Genomic DNA, 24091 nt, shown 5'->3' with positions numbered 1-24091 from the left:
TTTACCTGAAGTGTGCTATAAGCAATGTACAAAACATCATGTGATATGATCTGTATTCCACTTGTGCTACTGCTGCAAATCATTTGAGATTTCACACCATGGAGGTTTATCAGATTGGCCTTCATGTAGGAAATAAATAATCTCCAAACACATTATGCATTATCTAATTACTTGTTTAGATCAGAGGACCTGAATGACTATATCTTAATCCAAGAGTGTCTAAACTTTAAGGTGTCAGCTTTGGCTCAATGCTAAAAAGATTTAAAAAAACTAAAACTGACATTCAAACTCACGGATTACAGCCCCCCCCCCCCCAAAAAAAAATACATTACTGATTAGCTCCCAACCTTGCTTCCCTTCTGTAACCTGATCACACCACAAATGGATAGGTGGATGCTTTGGATCTTCATGTGGAAACATTCAACAACAAAAAAATGTCAATGATGTTTCCAAAAATATTAACTTTAATAACATTTCTGAAATATTTATTCTGCAAAATAGCAGTGCTCTGCAAAATAAGAATGCTGCCGAGGAACAGATTCAACAGGTAGACTATTGTGACAATCAGAATGCATCAAAGACCTTGCACTATAATTCAATCTGGTCTCACAGGCTTGGTTTCCAGTGCTGGATCTGAAATGTAGCCTTGGTTCAGTGCTCCAATTACTTCATCAGCCCAATGGATACTAAAATTAAATTAACATTTTCATAATACACTTCATCAGACCAATAGGAGAAATGTTTAGTATATATACATTTTTAAATGTTTCTTAATTTCTTTTTGTTTAATCTTGTATTTTGTGATGGAACATTCAGAATTTAATTCATTAATACTTCCATCACATATGATCGTGTGTTTCCCAGCTCCAACTCCAAAAAAGCCCCTAAATAGGCTATGCCACAACTGTGGCCCAATAATAGCATATTCTGAACACACCTAAACAGTTTCAAAATGAGTTTATACCAGATCGCATTTTATTCTTTATACTTCAACTGAAAAATTATGTTTAATGAACTGCAAAGTGTTGTTTTTGAATAACAGACAACTGTCGATCAGGCAAAAATGTACCATTTCTTTGGTTTTTTGTGCTGACTAAAAACAGTTTGATAACTTACGTTGGCATTATTTCAAGTCAGCATGTATCTACCAAATCTTTGAATTCAAAGGTCATCTGCTGATGCATCCTTTAAATTCAATTTATGGATTTTGTGTACACAATTTCAATTTTTTCCAGAGAAGACAATCTGCTTTTTCAAACCATATGGCACACAGTAGTAGCCAGGCATATCAAACTTAATCAGCTGCTGTGCACGAGGTTAATTGGGTGTTTTGTGAAATGCAGAACAGAAAGAGTACAGAAATGAGCAATGAGGAACAAAGATCCCTCACAATCCTTTCTCTGGAGAAAGAACAAAAAAAAATCAATATACTTGAAAGTGAAATAAGAAAAGTAATGACCTACATTGTTATTTCGCGCTACAATGGTTAAATTATCGGAGATATCATGCCTGAATTTCTTATTTATTTACCATCTTTAAATGACTAGTCATTAATTATTAATTACATTCGGTTTTTCAATGTTCTTAATTATCTGTCACAATGGCACGCAAGATAATCTCTTACCGCCTTGTGGAAACTATCAAGTATTTACAATGCTCTGAAACAGATGATAGTGATTATAAAAGTTGTCATCTCCATTGGCGAGATTCTAATTACAAAACCCTACATAGAAAAATAAAAATAAATACCAAAACACATTAAATATTTTCTAGTGATGTAAAACTACCCAGATTCAATTTTTTGGTTCTCCACCTTCAATCCAAATAAAGTGAAGCCAGAAAACCAAATGGAATGAGGTTATATGCAACACAGCCAATGACTACATCTGTTTCCATGTGAAACGATCATATCAATGAAATTATCATTTGGACGCATTTGTATCAGTGAAATGATGCTATACAATTCAAACTGTAAGTTTAGCTACTATTGGCAACAAGTGCCCTTTTTTCCTTTGGATGAAATTAGATTTTGGACAATATCTGATCTATATTTCAATAATAACCCCACTTCCAAATTCCTTTTTGCATTGAAAATAAAGGATACTTTCGAGCCAATGTTATCACAAAACCTGTAAACATCCATTAGAGGCCAATGAAATAAGAAAAACATCATGGGGTTATAAAAGAAAGACTTGCATTTATATAGTACCTTATCGCACCCCGAGGCACTTAATGAGAATCTTTTTTTTAAGTGGGCTGCAGATCTTAAATGGAGTGCTTCGAGACAGAGCTAAATTGGGAATTTGGAGAATGTTGGAGTCTTTGGTAAGTACTAGCTGTAAAAAGTGGAATTGAGTTGGACATTTTGAATTTAATCTAGAACTTTAAAAACTGCAGTTAACAGGAGCTGCCTGGCAGTGGCAGTTAACCGTCAGTCAGCTGTAAGTAAAAACAGAAAATGCTGAACATACTCAGCAGGTCAAGTACCACCTGTGGAGAGAGAAACAGAGTTAACGTTTCAGGACCCTTAAGGGTCATCGATCTGAAACGTTAACTCTGTTTCTCTCACCACAGCTGCCTGACCGGCTGAGTATTTCTAGCATTTTCTGTTTTTACTTCAGATTTCCAGCATCTGCAGTAATTGGCTTTTGTAGTCAGCTGTAAGTGTTTATCTTGAATAGATGCTAATTACAAGACAAGTGAGAATCAGGCAGAATATAGAAAATTCAGAGAGGAAGTAGCATTAGAAAGTCAAGGCCAGAATCTATTTGTTTAGAGTTAAGAAATAATAGAGGTGCCATTACATCACTAGGTGTATTCTATAGGCCACCAACTAGTGGGAAAGATATAGGGCTAGAATTTCCTAACAACCTGCCAGCGCCCGATTGCCGCCCAAAAGACCGCTAAGAATCCCAAGATTATCGCTGGCGAAAACTTCACTAAAGAAAATAAAAAATTCCGTCGAGCGCAAAACATGGGCGTTGCACCCCCAATATGGGCGAAAAAATGGAATTTAGTGTCGGTTGGGCGGTTCCTAAAGAAAATGGGCGATAAATTAAAAAATCACTAAAAATTTACCCCGAGACTGCGGGTTGGGCCTCACAGCAGAAAAACACTAAACATTTTTCAAAAAACATCACAGAAAAAAATCATATAAACATTCTCAAGACCCTTTTAAACTAATTCACCACAACAAAATTTTAAAATAATGAGTAAAAAAAAATTACTAATTTTCTTGCAGAGTTACTCACCTACCTCCACTGATCCTTCATACTTACTTACGGGTCACCGCTGAGCCAAATATCGCGATCGGAGGACGGTGCACGCCGGCGGTCTAGTTCCCCAGCGGTACCTCAAAACCACCGGCGTAATTCAGGTATGGAATTTTTTACTCACCTGATTATCGCCCACAAATGGTCCATATCACCCAGAAACCGGGTGGTAAGCCATTGGAAATTCTAGCCCTTATTTTCAGGGAGGTGCAAGAACTATAGAATAGTGATAATGGGGGGCTTAAATTATCCTAATATAGACTGGGATAGTAATAGTGTAAAGAGCAAAGAGAGGGAAGAATTTCTGAAGGTTGTTCAGGAGAACTTTCTCGATCAGTCATTTCCAGCCCAACAAGGAAGGAGGCATTGCTGGATCTGGTTCTGGGGAATGAGGTGGGTCAAATGGAGCAAGTGTCAGTAGGGGAACATTTAGGGAACAGTGATCATAGTATCACAAGGTTTAGATTAGCTATGTAAAAGGACAGGTTGCAATCTAGAGTAATAATACTAACTTGGACAAAAGCCAATTTCAGAGGGTTTGAGAACGGATCTGGCCTGGGTAAATTGGAATCAAAAATTGGCAGGCAAAACTGTAGTCGAACAATGGACTGCCTTTAAAGAGGTTCGGGTAGTCAAGTTACATTCTGATGAAAGGGAAAGGTAGGGCAACTAAAGCCAGAGCTCCCTGGATTACGAAAGAGATAGAGAGTAAGATGAAGCAGAAAAAGAGCGCGTATGACAAGATGTTAGGTTGAGAATACAAGTGAGAATGAGGTTCAATATAGAGAGTACAAAGGGGAAGTGAAAAAGAAAATAAGAGGGGTAAAGAGAGAGCATGAGAATAATTGGCAGCTAAAATAAAAAGGAATCCAAAAGTCTTCTATTGACATATAAATAATAAACGGGTAGAAAGCGGGGTAGTACCGATTAGGAATCAAAAAGGAAACCTATGCATAGAGGTGGAGGGCATGGCTGAGGTACTAAATGAGTACTTTGCATCTGTCTTCACCAAGGAGGAAGATACTGCCAAAATAGTGACAGAGGAGATAGTGGAGATACTGGATGAGATAAAAATTGATAAAGAGGAGGTACTATAAAGGCTGTCAGTACTTAAAGTTGATGTCACCAGGGATGCAAGCTCGGATGCTGAGGGAAATTAAGGAGGAAATTGCGGAGGTACTGGCTATAATCTTCCAATACTCCATCGATACGGGGGTGGTGCTAAGGGACTGGAGAATTGTTCAAAAGGGTGTAAGGATAAACCCAGTAACTACATGCCAGTCAGTTTAACCTCGGTAGTAGGGAAGCTTTCAGAAACGATAATCAGGGACAAAATTAAGAGTCACTTGGACAAGTGTCGATTAAATAAGGAAAGCATGCATGGATTTGTTAAAGGTAAATCGTGTTTAACTAACTTGATCAAATTTTTTAATGAGGAAACAGAGAGGTTTGATGAGGCCAATTCGGTTGACGTGGTGTACATGGACTTCCAAAAGGCATTTGATAAAGTGCCACTTAATAGGCTTGTCAGCAAAGTTGAAGCCCATGGAATATCATCATCATAGGCATCGAGAAAGACTTGCTTCCACTCCAAAAGTGAGTTCCTAGGTAACTTAACAGTCCAATACGGGAATTACAGTCTCTGTCACAGGTAGGACAGACAGTCGTTGAAGGAAAGGGTGGGTGGGACTGGTTTACCGCACGCTCCTTCGGCTGCCTGTGCTTGTTTTCTGCATGCTCTCGGCGACGAGACTCAAGGTGTTCAGCGCCCTCCCAGATGCTCTTCCTCCACTTAGGGTGGTCTTTGGCCAGGGACTCCCAGGTGTCAGTGGGGATGTTGCATTTTATCAAGGAGGCTTTGAGGGTGTCCTTGAAACGTTTCCTCTGCCCACCTGGGGCTCGCTTGCCGTATAGGAGTTCCGAGTAGAACGCTTGCTTTGGGAGTCTTGTGTCAGGCGTGCAAACAATGTGGCTCGCCCAATGGAGCTGGTCGAGTGTGGTCACTGCTTTGATGCTGGGAAAAAGTGGCAGCATGCATACGAAATTGGCTAAGTAACAGGAAACAGAGAGTAGTGGTGAACAGGTGTTCCTCAGGGGTTGGTACTAGGACCACTGCTTTCCTCGAAGTATGTTAATGACTTGGACTTGGGTGTATAGGGCAAAATTCCAAAATTTGCAATGACATAAAACTTGGAAGTATAGTGAACAGTGAGGAGGATAGACTTCAAGAGGACATAGACAGGCTGGTGGAACAGACGGACACGTGGCAAAAGAACCAAAGGCGACATGAGGGGAAACCTTTTTGTACAGCGAGTGGTTAGGATCCGAGATGCACTGTCTGAAAGGGTGTGGAGGCAGACTCAATCATGGCTTTCAAAAGGGAATTGGTTAAGTACCTGAAGGAAAAAAAATTGCAGGGCTACGGGGAAAGGGTGGGTAAGTGGGATTAGCTGAAGTGCTCTTGCAGATAGCCGGTACAGGCTTGACAGGCCGAATGGCGGCCTTCTGTGCTGTAGCCATTCTATGGGCCCAAATTTGGCCCACCTGTTTTTTCGGCGCACTCACGTGAGATACGTTGACTTCCTTGGATCAAAACAGCAGCAAAAAGTTGTCCCCAGATTCTGGCCGCTCTATGGCCTCTCCCATGGCTTGGCACGGTGTGGCAATTCAATTAGGTGGCTAAGCTATGGCCCTGCGCTTAAGAGTGCCAGCAGCTCAACGCATGCGCACTGGAGGTTTCGCGCATGCGCAGTAGCTCCTCTGCAGCGTGAGACCCGATGTCCCGCCCCTATCCCAGGCCATGTAGCCTCACGATGTGCGCAAGGCTGCTGCATGTCATAGAGAGTCCCGCACCTATCCCCGGCCGAGTGGCCTCCTGCACCAGCCGGCCCGCTGACTTCCCGGGCTGAGTTAGGAAGGTAGGACTTAAGTTTTATTTTTTATTTATTATTGAAGGTTGTGCTTTGTTTAGTGAGGAGAGTTTTGATAGGGGAGGGGAAAAGAGGGGGGCGTTTTGATCGCCGGGGGTTGGGGGAGGGGGGCGGTGGTGATAACTGTGTAGCCAGTAATTTTAATGAGCATACTCAAGACTTTCCTTCACCCGGTTGATGAAAATACTTTCCTACATAAGAACATAAGAATTACGAGCAGGAGGTACTTCTATTTTTTTATTTGGATAGTTTGAAAAAATTATGTAAATATGTTTTGTCTCTTTACTTCTTTTATTTTTGTAGTTTAAGCTTCCATGAATGCTTCTGTTGCATAGTAAATTAACTTTGAGAAGTTTGTCATATGTCCTGTGTAGCTGTTTGATCCTATGCTATGAGGCTGCAGAGTGACTTGGATAGGTTAGGTGAGTGGGCAAATGCATGGCAGATGAAGTATAATGTGGATAAATGTGAGGTTATCCACTTTGGTGGTATTATCTGAATGGTGACAGATTAGGAAAAGGGGAGGTGCAATGAGATTTGGGTGTTATGGTACATCAGTCATTGAAGGTTGGCATGCAGGTACAGCAGGCAGTTAAGAAAGCAAATGGCATGTTGGCCTTCATAGCGAGGGGATTTGAGTACAGGGGCAGGGAGGTGTTACTACAGTTTTACAGGGCCTTGGTGAGGCCACATCTGGAGTATTGTGTACAGTTTTGGTCTCCTAACTTGAGGAAGGACATTCTTGCTATTGAGGGAGTGCAGCGAAGGATCACCAGACTGATTCCCGGGATGGCGGGACTGTCATATCAAAAAAGACTGGATCAACTGGGCTTGTATTCACTGGAGTTCAGAAGAATGAGAGGGGATCTCATAGAAACGTTTAAAATGCTGACGGGTTTAGACAGGTTAGATGCAGGAAGAATGTTCCCAATGTTGGGGATGTCCAGAACCAGGGGTCACAGTCTAAGGATAAAGGGTAAGCCATTTAGGACCGAGATGAGGAGGAACTTCTTCACCCAGAGAGTGGTGAACCTGTGGAATTCTCTACCACAGAAAGTTGTTGAGGAAATTCACTAAATATATTCAAAAAGGAGTTAGATGTAGTCCTTACTACTAGGGGGATCAAGGGGTATGGCGAAAAAGCAGGAATGGGGTACTGAAGTTGCATGTTCAGCCATGAACTCATTGAATGGCCTACTCCTGCACCTATTTTCTATGTTTCTATTCACATTCTTTAGTCAAGTCATTAAGTACCTACCTGCGCTGATTTCTTAACTCTCTGCAAGGGTTTTCTGCACAGCCACAAGTGGCCACATACTCTGGCCTAAGTTAGTTTGAGCAACTATTACCTGTGCAAAATGGCTTAAATGGCCGGTAACACCCTCTTTTGAACAAAACTAAACTAAAAAAATCCTAACTAACTCACTTACACTGGCACAAATTGAATGTGCAAAATGGGGATTTTTAAGATACTCCAGAAAAATCTAGTTGCTCTAAAAAACACTACTCTTCCTGACATTGACCCTGGCCATCTTAATTACAGTAGTTTAAACCACGAACACAAGCAGCTATTTACACAGCGGGCCGGTGCGGGAGACCACTCGGCCAGGGATAGGGGTGGCAACTGCGAGCATCGGGTCCCTCTCACACAGGCTGCAGGACGTGCTGGGGGCGAGGAGCTACTGCGCATGTGCGCACACTCGAACACGCATGTGCAGACGTCCCGGCACTGTTTTCAGCGCCGGGACGCTGGCTCCGCCCCCGAATCCACTGGCCACGCTACACCACCATCGAGGAGCGGCTGGACAGCGGCAAAAGTTGGGAGGAAGATTTTTGGCGCGCTTGGAGTCATGGAAAAGCGGCGCACCTCAGGTGAGTGTGCCAAAAATCGTCAGGGACTAATTTTGAGCCCATAGGATGGTTACAGATCTGGAGGGACTGTGACTGGAAATACCATATAAGACATTAAGATGTCCTTAAACCGCTGCATGAGACATCAATGGAGGAAAATTTAAAAAAGGAGACTATGAACTCTTGGTGAGGAGTTCACTGGTATAAAAGGTGCAGAAGAGAGTTCAATTAAATTTTGAACACTAGCAGATTTTTGAAGAACTCTTGGTGAGAATATGCTGTCAAGACTTTTCAAAGCAGACCTCCAAACTTTGCATATGATTTTATCAATTCCTAAACTAGAAATCCCTATTATATAAAATTTAAGGAAATGCAGCTTTGATTTTTCCTGAGATTATTACAACTGTAGTACAGTATATTTAAGTATTTACCTCCTAGTTGTTTGACTGATTAGGGGGCAGTTTTGATGCATCTCAGTGAAAGCAGTTTTCACTCCAATAGCTCTCCATAGTTAACAGTTGTCCCAGCAGCTGTTTACAGTATGGGTTCAAGCTCATCGCCGCTTTTTCCCGCTCCGTGCAACACCCTCCAGGCCAAGTCCCCAATAAATAAAGGGTGAACTCCCGCATAGAGCACTCCATTGGGGACCCCCACATCCTCCGGACGACAAGATGGTGCGCCATGGCGTGTCTGGATGGCAGACGAGGATGGCGAAGTGGAGAGTTGCGCAGAGGGGATTTCTCAGAGGAGACTCAAGTTGTGAGGTGCCGGCTCCTGAGGGAGGTTTCGGGGCTTGGTGCCGATGAGGAATTCCGTCTGGACGGGGGTCAGTTTGGACGGGATCGCCCCACGCGCTTGAGCATCCTCGACACACCTAACGGAGTCAGGGCCCAGTGCTGTTTTTAGCGACTCAATGGCAGTGGCTGTGCGCCGGACGTCAGCCCAGGATAGGCTCCGTGCCAGCCCCTCTGCCAACGAGTAGGTCCCGGATCCCAGTCACCTTGCCAAACACAGCCCTCTCACCCGCCTGCCACCTAAAACCGCGGTCGTGGAGGTACGGATTCCTGAACAGCTGCTCCCGAAGGACAGCCGCCACTCCAGACGGGGGAGAATTGTTCCAGACCCTGTTGAGTTGCTGGTAAAAGACAGGCAGCCCCCGCATGGTGGTCCGGACGCCTCCCAGGTTCACAAACAGGAACTGCATGTCGTAATTGAGGCAGTACCGCCAGATATACGTCGCCAGCGCACATCATCTAGGAGAGTGCTCGACGTACAGGTATCTCTGCAGCGTCTGAAGATGGAAAGTCGCAGCCTGGGTGCTCACGCATACCAATGCCTGACCGCTCTCCCTAAGCGGGAGACTCAGAACAGCAGCAGAGACACAGTGCTTCCTGTTGTTCCAGAAGAAGTCAACCAGCTTCTTCTGTATCTTGGTGACAAACTCAGGGGGAAGGGGTCAAAGTGACCAACTGGTACCACAGCACAGCGGCCACCAGCTGGTTTATGACTAGCGCTCGACCCCTGTAGGACAGCACTCAGAGCAGTCCTGTGAGCAGCGACTTTGGCCTCCAGCTCTTGCCAGTTTTCCGGCCAGGTTTCCTCATCAGGGCTAAGGTAGACTCCCAGATAGAGGAGATGGGTTGTGCTCCAGGCAAAAGGTCTGAACTCCTCCGGCAGGGTGTCCACCCACCAGTGACCCACCAGCCGTCCGGAACATTTCTCCCAGTTGATCCTGGCGGAGGATGTGGCCGAATAAATCTTCTGGCACTCACACATCCTCCGCAGGTCAAGGGGATCCTCGACCATGAGGAGCATGTCATCGGCGTAAGTCGAGAGGGCGACCTCCATGCCCGGCCCTTGCAGAGCCAGTCCCATCAAACTCTTCCGCAAGAGGCGCAGGAAAGGCTCCACACATTTGGCATATAACTGGCCGGACATGGGACATCCCTGGCGCACCCCTCTCCCAAAGCGAAGGGGCGCCATCAAGGACCCGTTAACCTTAATCAGACACTCCGCGGCGGCGTACAAAAGTCGGATCCGGGCAACGAAATGCGTCCCGAACCCGAAAGCACGCAGAGTCCTGAGAAGATACTCCATGATCCACCCTGTCGAACGCCTTCTCCTGATCTAGGTAAAGGAAGGCGACCGACAGATCAGCCCTCTGGGAATGGTAGACCAGGTCCCGGACCAGATGTCCGGCCCGGGATCGAGTAGGACTGGTCGGGGTGGATCATGTGGTCCAGCACGGCGCCAAGGCGAGCAGACATAGCCTGGCAAAAATTTTGTAATCTGTGCTGAGGAGGGAGACCGGACGCCAGTTCTCAAGTAGGCAGAGATCGCTCTTCTTAGGCAGCAGGAAGATAACAGCCCTGCGCCAAGAGAGGGGCATCTCCCCAGTCGCCAGACTTTCCCTGTGGAACTCCATGGTCAGCCCGTCCAGCCCTAGGGACTTTCCGCTTGAGAGCTGGTCGAGGACACCGGTCAGCTCCACCAAGCCTAGAGGGCGCCCTTCAGCAGGTCCTCCCACAAAACTATGCGCGCTTCCTCGCTGGACGGATCCGGAGAGAACAGAGCCCCGTGTTAGTCTCGGGCTCTATTACTGATGCCCTCCAGATCAGAGACCAGAGATCCATTGTCGGCAAGCAGCATCAAGAGCTGCTTATGGACCCCCCGTCTTTTTTCCAGCGAGTAGAAAAAGGGGGAGCCGCGGTCCAGGTCCCGGAAGAGCCGGATACGCGACCTCACAAACGCGCTTCGGGACCCAACAAGCTGCAAGTCCCTCAGCGTGCCCTTCTTCTCTTCGTACATCGTCCGCAGGGCGACTTAACTGAGACAGGACTCCAGGTCGAGCATCTTCTTCTCCAGGCGCCCCACACTGACCTCCCGCCTCTTGGTCGACCCCTTTGCGTACTCTTGACAGAAGAGACGGATGTGAGCCTTGCCCACGTCCCACCATAACCTCAAGAAGGGGAAGCCCTCCTGCTTCCTTCTCCAGTTGGACCAGAACCGACGGAATGAATCCTGGAACCACTCGTCCTCCAGTAGCAGGTTGTTAAAATGCCAGTACGCGGACCCCACCAGCACGCAGAACGAAGCAATCTCCGCCCACACCAGGTGGTGGTCCAAGCACGGCACCGGCCGCATGGAAGCCGCCGGAACGCAGGAGACGTACGCCCGGGATATATACAGGCGGTCAATTCTAAACCATCCTCTTCCAGGCCTCACCCAAGTGAAGGCGCTGGAGGGGATGGAGAATTCGCCAGACGCCCACCAAGTCGAAGGACGCGACCAGGTCCCTCAACTTCTCCATCGCCATCATGCTCTGTGGGGCACCGGAGCGGTCCCTCATCTCGAGGGTGCAGTTAAAATCCCCCCCCCCCTCTCCGAGGGCAATGCAGTCGCCGACGTTGAGGGAGCAGAGAAGAGTGACACTTCTTCGAAGAAGCGCACATGTTGCAGACCGGGCTAGGGGGCGTACACGTTAAACTAAATGGAGCAGCAGATCCTCCAGGCGAACCGTGACATGGAGCAAGCGGCCTGGCACAGGCTCCTTGACCCCAAGATCTCCTGCTGAAAATGTGGGGCCAGCAAGATAGCCACCCCACAAGTAGTGGCGGTGAGATGGCACATGCGAACCTATCCTTGCCATTCTAGGAGCCATGTGGCCTCGTCTCCTGGAATGGTGTGGGTTTCTTGCAGGAAGCACACCGTATATTACCCCTCCCATTGGAGCGAAAAATTATTAAATCTACGGCATGCTTCTCTGCTGCTGTTGATGTTGAGGCTGGCTATAGTTATCTTCATGACAAGAGCATAGTGCAAACCCTAACTAACCTACTGTGGGGAGGGAGCAACTCAGCAAGGAACATTTTGAGCCGGCGCAGCTCAAGATTGTCTTTTTTTGGTAAGGTCCTATCCACGCCCATCATTTTGACGACGGCGCGGACGGACCTGATGAACAGGCTCGAACCATTTGTCCAGGGCCAGCTGGGCTTTGTTGCGGCGACCCTGGCATTCTGCCATAAAATCCCAAAGTTCCTTGGCAGTAATGAGGGGGGGACTCAGCAGCGGGTACGAGGTGACCCATTGCCGCACCATCAGCCCTACCTCTGTCACGATCCCACCCCCAGGATCATTGGCAGAGGAGTCCTCCCTGGGCTTCTCCTGGGGTGCCGGGTTGGGAAGTGGCAGCGGACAGGCAGCACCTCCCCCCCCTCCGCCCCAGGGTGCATGGAGAAACCGGGCTGAAAAACACCTCCAGTTCCTCCAACACATCCGGCGCCAACTACAGGGACGGAGATTGGGGTTTCTCACCCTCCCCACCACCACCCTCCAACCCAGCAGGTGGGGGTTCCTGGTAATTGTTTTCCACAAGGTCGAGCAGATCCAGGGGATATCAATGTTTGACTGGGCAGGCTTGGACTTGGCCTCTTCGGCCTCGCCTGCCTCAGTCCCCAGGACACTCGATCCGGCGACGACACTTTCTTTCGGCAACCCCGTGACCCCCGTAACAGGCAGGTCTTCTTCCCCATCCCCAGGAGGCTCAGGCTGGATAGCCTTGGTTGCCTCAACCTCAAAAGGACAGACTTCCCACCCGCCTTGGGCGCATGTTGGACGCGTGACTCGCACCAGGCACCAACTCCTCCATGGAGGGATCATGGTCCTCCCCAGTTTCCCCGGAGTGGTGCCTCGTTTTTTGTCCAGAGGGATACGGAGGCAGGGAGACCTCCATGTCTGCCAAGTCCTCGGTCTCGGCTCCCTCCTTCGGGGTTTCTTGCCCGAGCCCGACTGAGGATATCGAACTATCCGCAGAAGCAGGTGTGGTCAAAGGCTCGGGCACGGAATACCCCGCTCTCACCGGTGATATGTTGGGGTCAAGTGCATTGGTAGGGCTGTTTGGCCCACTGAGGGGACTCGCCTGCAGGCGTTTTGATTTCTCCCGTGCCTTCCTTCCGTACGGACGCTCTCCCTCCCCCCTCGCCGGAGGGCGCGATGACATTGGCCCCCGGCGATGCCCGCACATCTATGGCTCCAGACACGCGGACGATAATGGGGGGGTGGGGGAGGTGGCACTAGTCTTAGCCGCTTTAGATGTTTTAGCGGCCTTGAAGGCAGGGCAGTTCTTGCGGACATGCCCCACCTCCTTACAGGCGTGGCACCGTACGCTGTCCGGCGTCCAGAAGAGGCGGTAGGCTGTCCCCTCGTGGACCACGTTGAAGGCCCCTTCTGTTACCTCCTCCCGCGCCAGATGAACGAAAAGCTGGCGGTGGAAGGAGAACACATGACGGAGGCTGGCCTCCCTGAAGCCGAGCGGTATCAGCGTTATCCCCGATGTCACCTCCCCCAGTTGACATAGGTGGGGGAGGAAGAGTTCACCTGGAACAAAGGGTGGGCGTTCACGATTATGAGTCTCTGCGCAGTGGCCTCGAGGGGATCCACAGGTAGGAAGGTCCCGCCCACCATGAGCCCCTTATTAAGGGCCAGGGACACCGCCGCCTCGACCCCAGGAAGAACACAGCCTTCCCATACATTTTAGAGGCGGCGACAATGACGGAGGGGCCGACTACCCCAGCCATTGCCCTCACACACTCAATGGTCATGTTGGGGTGAGAGTAGTTCTTGAAATCATTCTTTTTTGTCAGTAACCTGAATGGTGGCGGGGCAGCAGGAATAGCAGCAGCAGCCGCCGCCGCCGTGGCCATAGACACCACGCATGCATATGATTTTGCTGGCCCCGCCACCGGTGAAGACGGACTCGCCATAGTAGGGTCCCTTTAAGGGCTACACTCACCCCAAATCACAGGCCTAAAGGTCTTAATGGCCTCTTTAATTGAGCAGACAGAGCTCTTAATGAGGCTCACCTCTCCCCTGCTTGTTAACAATGGGGGAGGGGCTTTTTCCCCTCTGCTCAGTAGTTTTAATTAATGATAAGAAAGAGGAGAAAGAGGCAGAGAGAGGAGAGACAGACTGTGAGGGCAGGGTCACCCCTCACAGTGTTGGGTGGGTGCTCGCATGGGTGCATTCTCCGATGGAAAAGCAAAGTCTTTATAGATTTTCTTCTGGTGGGGGGAGAAGATGGTCTTCATCTGGGAAAGCTGGAACTACCCAGGCACAGTCCTCCACCAGGTCTTAATTGATGGGAAAAGAGACTTCACCCAGGTAGCTCCAGCTATCCCGGGCCAGGCGATGGGGGAAAGAGTGTTTTTGTGGCGTGTGGGGCCTGGTTATTTACAAGAACCCCACACACACTTACACACACTCATCCCCCACAGTGTTCCGGCCTTCTTATTAATCTTCTTTACTCTCCCAACCTATAAAAAATGTATTTTGTGGAGAGTGCACCAAAACACCCACCTGTGGATGTTGTAAATGGCTCGCCCTCTTTCCACGCAAATTATGTTTTTGTTGTTGCAGTTTTTTTCTCCCCTCTCTCTTCAACTTGATAGGTCCTTACTATACAGTATAAATGCACACGAGGCCCATGCTTGAGAGAAGGTCAGTCTGTGACCTGTCTATTATTCCTTAGCACTCCAAGTGATGAAGGTGAGTGGAGCTTCCCCTTTTGTACCTGAAGGCCCAGGTTAGGAGTGTCTCCCACCTAGTGGTCATTGTTCTCACAGTGTACAACTTAGGTCAGATTATACATGGGTTACAACGCTGGTTGAATACATGACACAACTACGGCACCCATGTCGGAGAACAACTGGTCTGAGCAGAAGCCTAAATAACCTGCCACACCTGGATACTTTAGCAACTTCAAATCAGATAACAAACCATCAAACACTTCTACAAACTCATCAAGAGCCAGTAGAAATCAATCAGCAACGAACTTGAAAGCAGTTGATGATCCCTTTAAATGGTGTTGGTGGGGGGGTTGTTTCTGCTACTGAATGCATGCTCAGCTGTGCACATTTAAGAGAGGGGGTTAGCTGCAGCGTTGAGGTTGAAAATGGCAGCGCTTACGGATGTATGCAGATCATGACGTCACACGCTCCCAGCACCCGTACTAATGACCTCACCAAAATGACACCTGCAGCGCCAAAAATACAGGCACCATGGAGCCGAATCTCATGGCCATAAAATCCATTTAAATGATCACTCCTTAACTGCTAAACTCGAAGAAATATTAGCCAGGTTTATCCAAACAGTCCTCCAAATTAAAGCTTTAAGCCCTGATATTGTTCTGGTAAATCTGCACTGTGCCGCTTTCAAGGCCAATATATCTTTCCTGAATGTGATCCCATTTCCCTGCGTTCTTTTATATTCTTCAATTTGAAATGCTTATCCAATTTTCTTTTAAATTATGTTGTAGTCTGTGCCTCAATATCCATTGTGGTAAAGAAGTCCATGTTTGACTAAATCTATGAGTAAAAACATTTCTTCAAAATTACCCCATCGTTCTAGCGATAATCTTGAGTCTACAATCCTGCTAACCAATACATCAATCAGTGGAAATCATAGAACATTCAAAAAAAACTTGAAAACCTTTTAAATTCACCCTTAATCTTCCCCGATTCAGTAAAAAATGTCCCAATCAAGCCTCTAATCTTCCCAGAATCTCTTTCATGACTTTAAGAGTTTCCTATTATGCCGTACATAGAACTATAAGCAATGCTCCAATTGTGACTGTACAAATTTAACATCCTTTTTCAATTTTTGTATTCAACATGCCTATGTTTAAAACCATGAATTCTAGTTACCTTTATTCTACCTGCAATCCAATCGTTGGGAGATCTATATATATTCACCCCAAAATCTTTCTTTTCCTCCTCCCCCCACCCCCCAACCCTCATTAAGAACATAAGAATTAGGAGCAGGAGTAGGCTATTCGGCTCCTCGAGCCTGCTCCGCCATTCAATGAGATCATGGCTGATCTTCTACCTCAATTCCACTTTCCTGCACTATTCCCATATCCCTTGATTCCCTTAATATCCAAAAATCTATTGATCTCTGTCTTGAATATACTCAACGACTCTCAGCCCTCTGGGGTAGAGAATTCCTCAAAAGTAGTAATCTCGGGATTGCTACCAGTGCCACGTGATAGTCAGAGTAGGAATCGCAGGATAGCGCAGATGAATACGTGGCTTGAGCAGTGGTGCAGCAGGGAGGGATTCAAATTCCTGGGGCATTGGGACCGGTTCTGGGGGAGGTGGGACAAGTACAAACCGGACGGTCTGCACCTGGGCAGGACTGGAACCAATGTCCTAGGGGGAGTGTTTGCTAGTGCTGTTGGGGAGGATTTAAACTAATATGGCAGGGGGATGGGAACCAATGCAGGGAGACAGAGGGAAACAAAAAGGAGACAAAAGCAAAAGACAGAAAGGAGATGAGGAAAAGTGGAGGGCAGAGAAACCCAAGGCAAATAACAAAAAGGGCCACTGTACAGCAAAATTCTAAAAGGACAAAGGGTGTTAATAAAACAAGCCTGAAGGCTTTGTGTCTTAATGCAAGGAGTATCCGCAATAAGGTGGATGAATTAATTGTGCAAATAGATGTTAACAAATATGATGTGATTGGGATTACGGAGACGTGGCTCCAGGATGATCAGGGCTGGGAACTCAACATTCAGGGGTATTCAACATTCAGGAAGGATAGAATAAAAGGAAAAGGAGGTGGGGTAGCATTGCTGGTTAAAGAGGAGATTAATGCAATAGTTAGGAAAGACATTAGCTTGGATGATGTGGAATCTATATGGGTAGAGCTGCAGAACACCAAAGGGCAAAAAACGTTAGTAGGAGTTGTGTACAGACCTCCAAACAGTAATAGGGATGTTGGGGAGGGCATCAAACAGGAAATTAGGGGTGCATGCAATAAAGGTGTAGCAGTTATAATGGGTGACTTTAATATGCACATAGATTGGGCTAGCCAAACTGGAAGCAATACGGTGGAGGAGGATTTCCTGGAGTGCATAAGGGATGGTTTTCTAGACCAATATGTTGAGGAACCAACTAGGGGGGAGGCCATCTTAGACTGGGTGTTGTGTAATGAGAGAGGATTAATTAGCAATCTCATTGTGCGAGGCCCCTTGGGGAAGAGTGACCATAATATGGTGGAATTCTGCATTAGGATGGAGAATGAAACAGTAATTTCAGAGACCATGGTCCAGAACTTAAAGAAGGGTAACTTTGAAGGTATGAGGCGTGAATTGGCTAGGATAGATTGGCGAATGATACTTAGGGGGTTGACTGTGGATGGGCAATGGCAGACATTTAGAGACCGCATGGATGAAGTACAACAATTGTACATTCCTGTCTGGCGTAAAAATAAAAAGGGGAAGGTGGCTCAACCGTGGCTATCTAGGGAAATCAGGGATAGTATTAAAGCCAAGGAAGTGGCATACAAATTGGCCAGAAATAGCAGCGAACCTGGGGACTGGGAGAAATTTAGAACTCAGCAGAGGAGGACAAAGGGTTTGATTAGGACAGGGAAAATGGAGTACGAGAAGAAGCTTGCAGGGAACATTAAGGCGGATTGCAAAAGTTTCTATCGGTATGTAAAGAGAAAAAGGTTGGTGAAGACAAACGTAGGTCCCCTGCAGTCAGAATCAGGGGAAGTCATAACGGGGAACAAAGAAATGGCAGACCAATTGAACAAGTACTTTGGTTCGGTATTCACTAAGGAGGATACAAACAACCTTCCGGATATAAAAGGGGTCAGAGGGTCTAGTAAGGAGGGGGAACTGAGGGAAATCTTTATTAGTCGGGAAATTGTGTTGGGGAAATTGATGGGATTGAAGGCCGATAAATCCCCAGGGCCTGATGGACTGCATCCTAGAGTACTTAAGGAGGTGGCCTTGGAAATAGCGGATGCATTGACAGTCATTTTCCAACATTCCATTGACTCTGGATCAGTTCCTATGGAGTGGAGGGTAGCCAATGTAACCCCACTTTTTAAAAAAGGAGGGAGAGAGAAAACAGGGAATTATAGACCGGTCAGCCTGACCTCAGTAGTGGGTAAAATGATGGAATCAATTATTAAGGATGTCATAGCAGTGCATCTGGAAAATGGTGACATGATAGGTCCAAGTCAGCATGGATTTGTGAAAGGGAAATCATGCTTGACAAATCTTCTGGAATTTTTTGAGGATGTTTCCAGTAAAGTGGACAAAGGAGAACCAGTTGATGTGGTATATTTGGACTTTCAGAAGGCTTTCGACAAGGTCCCACACAAGAGATTAATGTGCAAAGTTAAAGCACATGGGATTGGGGGTAGTGTGCTGACGTGGATTGAGAACTGGTTGTCAGATAGGAAGCAAAGAGTAGGAGTAAACGGGTACTTTTCAGAATGGCAGGCAGTGACTAGTGGAGTGCCGCAAGGTTCTGTGCTGGGGCCCCAGCTGTTTACATTGTACATTAATGATTTAGACGAGGGGATTAAATGCAGTATCTCCAAATTTGCGGATGATACTAAGTTGGGTGGCAGTGTGAGCTGCGAGGAGGATGCTATTAGGCTGCAGAGTGACTTGGATAGGTTAGGTGAGTGGGCAAATGCATGGCAGATGAAGTATAATGTGGATAAATGTGAAGTTATCCACTTTGGTGGTAAAAACAGAGAGACAGACTATTATCTGAATGGTGACAGATTAGGAAAAGGGAAGGTGCAACGAGACCTGGGTGTCATGGTACATCAGTCATTGAAGGTTGGCATGCAGGTACAGCAGGCGGTTAAGAAAGCAAATGGCATGTTGGCCTTCATAGCGAGGGGATTTGAATACAGGGGCAGGGAGGTGTTGCTGCAGTTGTACGGGGCCTTGGTGAGGCCACACCTGGAGTATTGTGTACAGTTTTGGTCTCCTAACTTGAGGAAGGACATTCTTGCTATTGAGGGAGTGCAGCGAAGGTTCACCAGACTGATTCCCGGGATGGCGGGACTGACCTATCAAGAAAGATTGGATCAACTGGGCTTGTATTCACTGGAGTTCAGAAGAATGAGAGGGGACCTCATAGAAACGTTTAAAATTCTGACGGGTTTAGACAGGTTAGATGCAGAAAGAATGTTCCCAATGTTGGGGAAGTCCAGAACCAGGGGTCACAGTCTGAGGATAAGGGGTAAGCCATTTAGGACCGAGATGAGGAGAAACTTCTTCACCCAGAGAGTAGTGAACCTGTGGAATTCTCTACCACAGAAAGTAGTTGAGGCCAATTCACTAAATATATTCAAAAGGGAGTTAGATGAAGTCCTTACTACTCAGGGGATCAAGGGTTATGGCGAGAAAGCAGGAAGGGGGTACTGAAGTTTCATGTTCAGCCATGAACTCATTGAATGGCGGTGCAGGCTAGAAGGGCTGAATGGCCTGCTCCTGCACCTATTTTCTATGTTTCTATGTTTCTATGATTCACCACCCTTTCTCTGAAGAAGTTTCTCCTTATCGCAGTCCTAAATGGCCGACCCTTTACTCTGAGACAGTTAAGAATCTTACTGTCAAGGATATATTTGTTTTCACTGTACTTCTTACCAAAATGTACTATTTCACATTTCTCTGCATTGAACGGTATCTACCACCTATCTGCCATTCTGCTAACTTGTCCATGTCCTCTGGAAATCTGCTTCATGATCTTTAATTTGGTATCAACAGTAAGCTCATGTCATTCCTCTTGTGCCTATATATCCAAACCATTTATATAAATGTAAACAAAAGCAGGCTCCAGCACAGAGCCCAAGGCACACCGACATCTTGCCATTCCGAAACATCTATTCACCCATACGTTTTGCTTTGTAATCCCCAAGCTAGCTCTCTAATCATGTTTACATTTCCTTTACTGCCTGTTACAAGTTTTGGGTCTGTCTGGGTACAACAGTGCTGCACTCCTCCAAACATTTCAAAGGCAGACTAAGAAACACTTGGTACAAAATGGCCAGATATGGATTGTTAAAGATGATTTATTACACACATTTATTTAGACTTTGTGACTTTTCTATTTTTAGTCCCATTAACCTCAAACTCTCTTTATAAAAAAGAAAACGCTTGGCATATTTATCTTCAGTAGCTCTTCCACATCTTCCTCTGATAGTCTGGCTCACTTTTAGCTGCCTCTGTAAAATTGTTAAGAGTAAGGGAATGGCATTGATTACAACAACAACAACTTGTATTTTTATAGTGCCTTTAACATAGTAAAACATACAAGGTGCTTTCACAGGAGCGTGATCCACATAAGGAGAATTTAAGGCATGACCACCAAAACCTTGGTCAATGACTTAGAGGGAGAAATTTGGGGCCCGCGCAAACGACTTTTCGCCTGTGAGAATCCACTAACGACTCCCACGAATATTCGGGGCAGTTTAATGGTGACAGTAAACAGTAGTGCCGTCATCACTATGCGCAGAGACCCGTTTTCGCCCAGGAGCAAAAATTCTGCATCTCCCCTGAAGTTGCGCAGGCGATGCCAGCAACAGCTTCGGGGGTACATACCGGGATGTAGGCCGTTCGCAGGGCGAAACTTAAAGAGGAGGTGGAGATTTGAAAACTAAAATGGCTGACTTATGGCAGCCTTCATCACGTTAGAGCGCAGGTTCCGTGAAGCGATCTTGCAGCCCATCACTCCGCTTGTGTGCCGGGCTGATGCTACGGCACCCCGCTCCCTGGTGGTCCAGGTAGGGACTCGTTTCTCCCCCTGCCCCAGAGTCAGCAGCTTGGCCCTCCCCTTCAATGAAAGGGAGGTCCCTGTCTATATGGCAGCGCTACGCATTCCACCATGTAGTGCTACGCCCCTGACGGAATCCTTCTGCCCTGCTCGAGCCCCACAGAACAAGTGGAGCATGATATTTTGCACTCCACTTGCTCTCGGGAGCGGTAACCCGAATATAGGTCGCCGGGCGGGATTTCCGCACCTGACGCAGGAACTCCCGCCTCGAGGCTGTTACCGCCCCCCCTAAACGGGTCGCATCGCAATTTCGCCCCCACAAGTTTTATAGAGCGTCTTAAAAGGAGGAAAGAGAGGTAAAGAGGCAGAGAGCTTAGGGCCTTGGCAGCTGAAGTTCCGGCTGCGCTTAAAATCAGGGATGCTGAAGAGGCCAGAATTGGAGGGTGTAGTTATCTCGGAGGGTTGTAGGGCTGGAGGAGACTACAAGATAGGGAGGGGTGAGGTCATGGAGGGATTTGAAAACAAAGATGAAAAGTTTAAAATCGTGGCATTGCTTAACCGGAAGCCAATGTAGGTCAGAAGGCACAGGGGTGATGGGTGAACGGGACTCAGTGCGAGTTAAGACACAGGCAGCAGAGTTTTGGATGACCTCAAGTTTATGGAGAGTAGAACGTGGGATGCTGGCCGGGAGTGGATTGAAATAGTCAACTCTACAGGTAACAAAAAGCATGGATGAGGGTTTCAGCAGCTGATGAGCTGAGACAGGGGCGGAGTCGGGCAATGTTATGGAGGTGGAAGTAGGCGGTCCTAGTGATTGCTTCGTATGTGGTCGGAAGCTCATGTCGGGTCAAATATGATACCAAGGTTGCGAATAGTCTGATTCAGCTCAAACATTTTATAGGGAGAGAGATCGAGTCGGTGGATAGGGAACGGAGTTTGTGGCGGGGACCAAAGACAATGGCTTCGGTCTTCCAGAGATGAAGGGGTCGACTTATGAAGAAAGCTTCAGTAGGTTGGGCCTATACTATTGGAATTCAGAAGAATGAGAGGTGATCTTATTGAAACATATAAGATAATGAGGGGGCTCGACAAAGTAGATGCAGAGAGAATATTTCCACTCATAGGGGAATCTAGAATTAGGGGGCGTAGTTTCAGAATAAGGGGTCGCCCATTTAAAACTGAGATGAGGAGGAATTTCTTCTGTCAGAGGATTGGAAATCTGTGGAATTCTCTGCCCCAGAGTGCTGTGGAGGCTGGGTCATTGAATAAATTTAAGGCGGAGATAGACAGATTTTTGAGCGATAAGGGAATAAAGGGTTAAGGTGGAGCTGGAAGGGAAGTGGAGCTCAGCCCATGATCAGATCAGCCATGATCTTAATGAATGGCGGAGCAGGCTCAAGGGGGCAAATGGCCCACCCCTGCTCCTATTTCTTATGTTCCCCAATATTTCGTTAAGAGGAAATTTCTGCTCATCCAGTACTGGATGTCGGACAAGCAGTCTGACACTTTAAAAACAGTGGAGGAGTTGAGCGAGGTGGTGGTGAGGTAGAGCTGGTTTAGTCAGCGTAGACACGATACTGTGTTTTCTGAGGAGCATTTGGATGAGAAGTAGGAGGGGGCCAAGGATAGATCATTTGGGGACACCAGAGGCAACAGTGCAGGACCAGGAAGTGTTGCCATTGCAGGCGATTCTCCAGCTACGAATGGATAGATAAGAATAAAACCAGGCGAATGCAGTCCTACCCAGCTTTGCGACGGAGGAGAGGCATTGGACGAAGATGGTGTGGTCTACTGTGTCAAAGGCTGCAGACAAGGTCGAGAAGGACAAGGAGGGATAGTTTACCTTTGCCATAGTCACAGAGGATGTCATTTATGACTTTGAAAAGAGCCCTTTCGGTACTGTCATAGGGGTGGAAACCAGATTGGAGGGATTCAAACATGGAGTTCCGGGTAAGATGGGCATGGTTTGGGAGACGACAGCACGTTTAAGGACTCTGGAGAGGAAAGGGAGGTTGGAGATGGGGTGGTAGTTTGCAAGGGCAGAGGGGTCAAGGGTTGTTTTTTTTGAGAGGGGTGATGACAGCAGATTTGAAGGAGAGGACAGTACCTGAGGTGAGTAAACCGTTAATAAAAGCAGTTAACATTGGAGCTAGGAAGGGAAGTTGGGTGGTCGGCGCTTTAGTGGGAATCGGGTCTAGAGAGCAGGAGGTGGGTTTCATGGACAAGACGAGGTCAGAAGACATATGGAGCGATAGGAGAGAAACGAGAGAAAGATACAAGTTCAGGACGAGGGCAGCGGGGGAACCTCAGAGGAATTTTGGCCCAGTGGGCTAGGGAAAGGGAGGGAAGCGGCAGAGGCAGCAGATTGAATGGTCTCAATCTAAGTGACGGAAGTCAATGAGCTCCTCGCACATGTTGTTGGAGGTGAGGGTGGAGGAGATGGGGAGAGCGAGTTAAGATGATGGTTTGCAGTGGAAAAAGCCGTGGGTTATCTTTGCATTCCAAGATGATCCTGGAATAGTGAGCAGTTCTGGCAGATGATCCTGGAATAGTGAGCAGTGCTAGTCTGCATCCTTAAGTCCAAGGGACGTAGACTTGAACGGATATGGTGGACAACTGGTTTAACTATTCACCACCAGATCTGGCTGGACCACATAAAGCACTATCGGGTCCTGCTCACGGCTGCCAAAATCACTCACTATTCCATAATCATTCTGGAATGTAAAGATAAACTCCTGCTTTCTCCACTGCTAACAGTCTTTTTAAACCCATCTCCCCAGTCTCCGCCCTCACCTCCAACAATAAGTGTGAGGAGCTCATGAACTTCTTTGTCTCCAAGATTGAGACAATCCTTTCGGCTGCCTCTGCCTCTTTCCTTCCTTCCACTAACCCACCAGGCCAAACTTCCTCCCCTGACCTTGCATTTTTCTCCAGTTTCTCGCTGATCTCCCCTTATGACCTTTCCGAGCTCATCCTATTCATGAGACCTACTTCATGCTCCCTTGACCCTATTCCCACCAAACTGCTGATCACGCAACTTCCTTTTTTGGCTCTCATGTTAACTGACATTGTTAACGGTTCGCTCTCCTCAGCTACTGTCCCCCTCTCCCTCAAATCTGCCATCATCACCCCTCTCCTCAAAAATCAAATCCTCGATCCCTCTGTCTTTGCAAACTACTGCCCTATCTACAATCTCCCTTTCCTCTCCAAAGTCCTTCAACGTGTTGTCACCTCCCAAATCCGTGCCCATCTTTCCCGCAATTCCATGTTTGAATCCCTCCAATCCGGTTTCCGAGCCTGCCACAGTACCGAAACAGCTCTCATCAAAGTCACAAATGACATCCTTTGTGACTGTGACAAAGACAAACTATCCCTCCTCATCCTTCTTGACGAGTCTGCAGCCTTTGACAGGGTTGACCACTCTAATCTTCTCCCAACGCCTCTCCAACCTCGTCCA

General features: G+C 47.2%; 1 protein-coding gene across 4 annotated transcripts in view; it reads right to left on the bottom strand.

Moving 5' to 3' along the window:
- The window catches only part of slc39a10 (solute carrier family 39 member 10), a 166224-nt gene that overhangs the window by 66714 nt on the left and 75419 nt on the right, over positions 1-24091 (bottom strand). The gene's annotated exons all lie outside the window — the stretch shown is intronic.

This window comes from Pristiophorus japonicus, chromosome 3 (assembly GCF_044704955.1).
Source record: "Pristiophorus japonicus isolate sPriJap1 chromosome 3, sPriJap1.hap1, whole genome shotgun sequence".
In the NCBI taxonomy this organism is placed as follows: Eukaryota; Metazoa; Chordata; class Chondrichthyes; family Pristiophoridae; genus Pristiophorus; species Pristiophorus japonicus.
The sequence above is the reverse complement of the archived record's forward strand: the minus strand, read 5'-3'. Positions and strand labels throughout refer to the sequence as shown.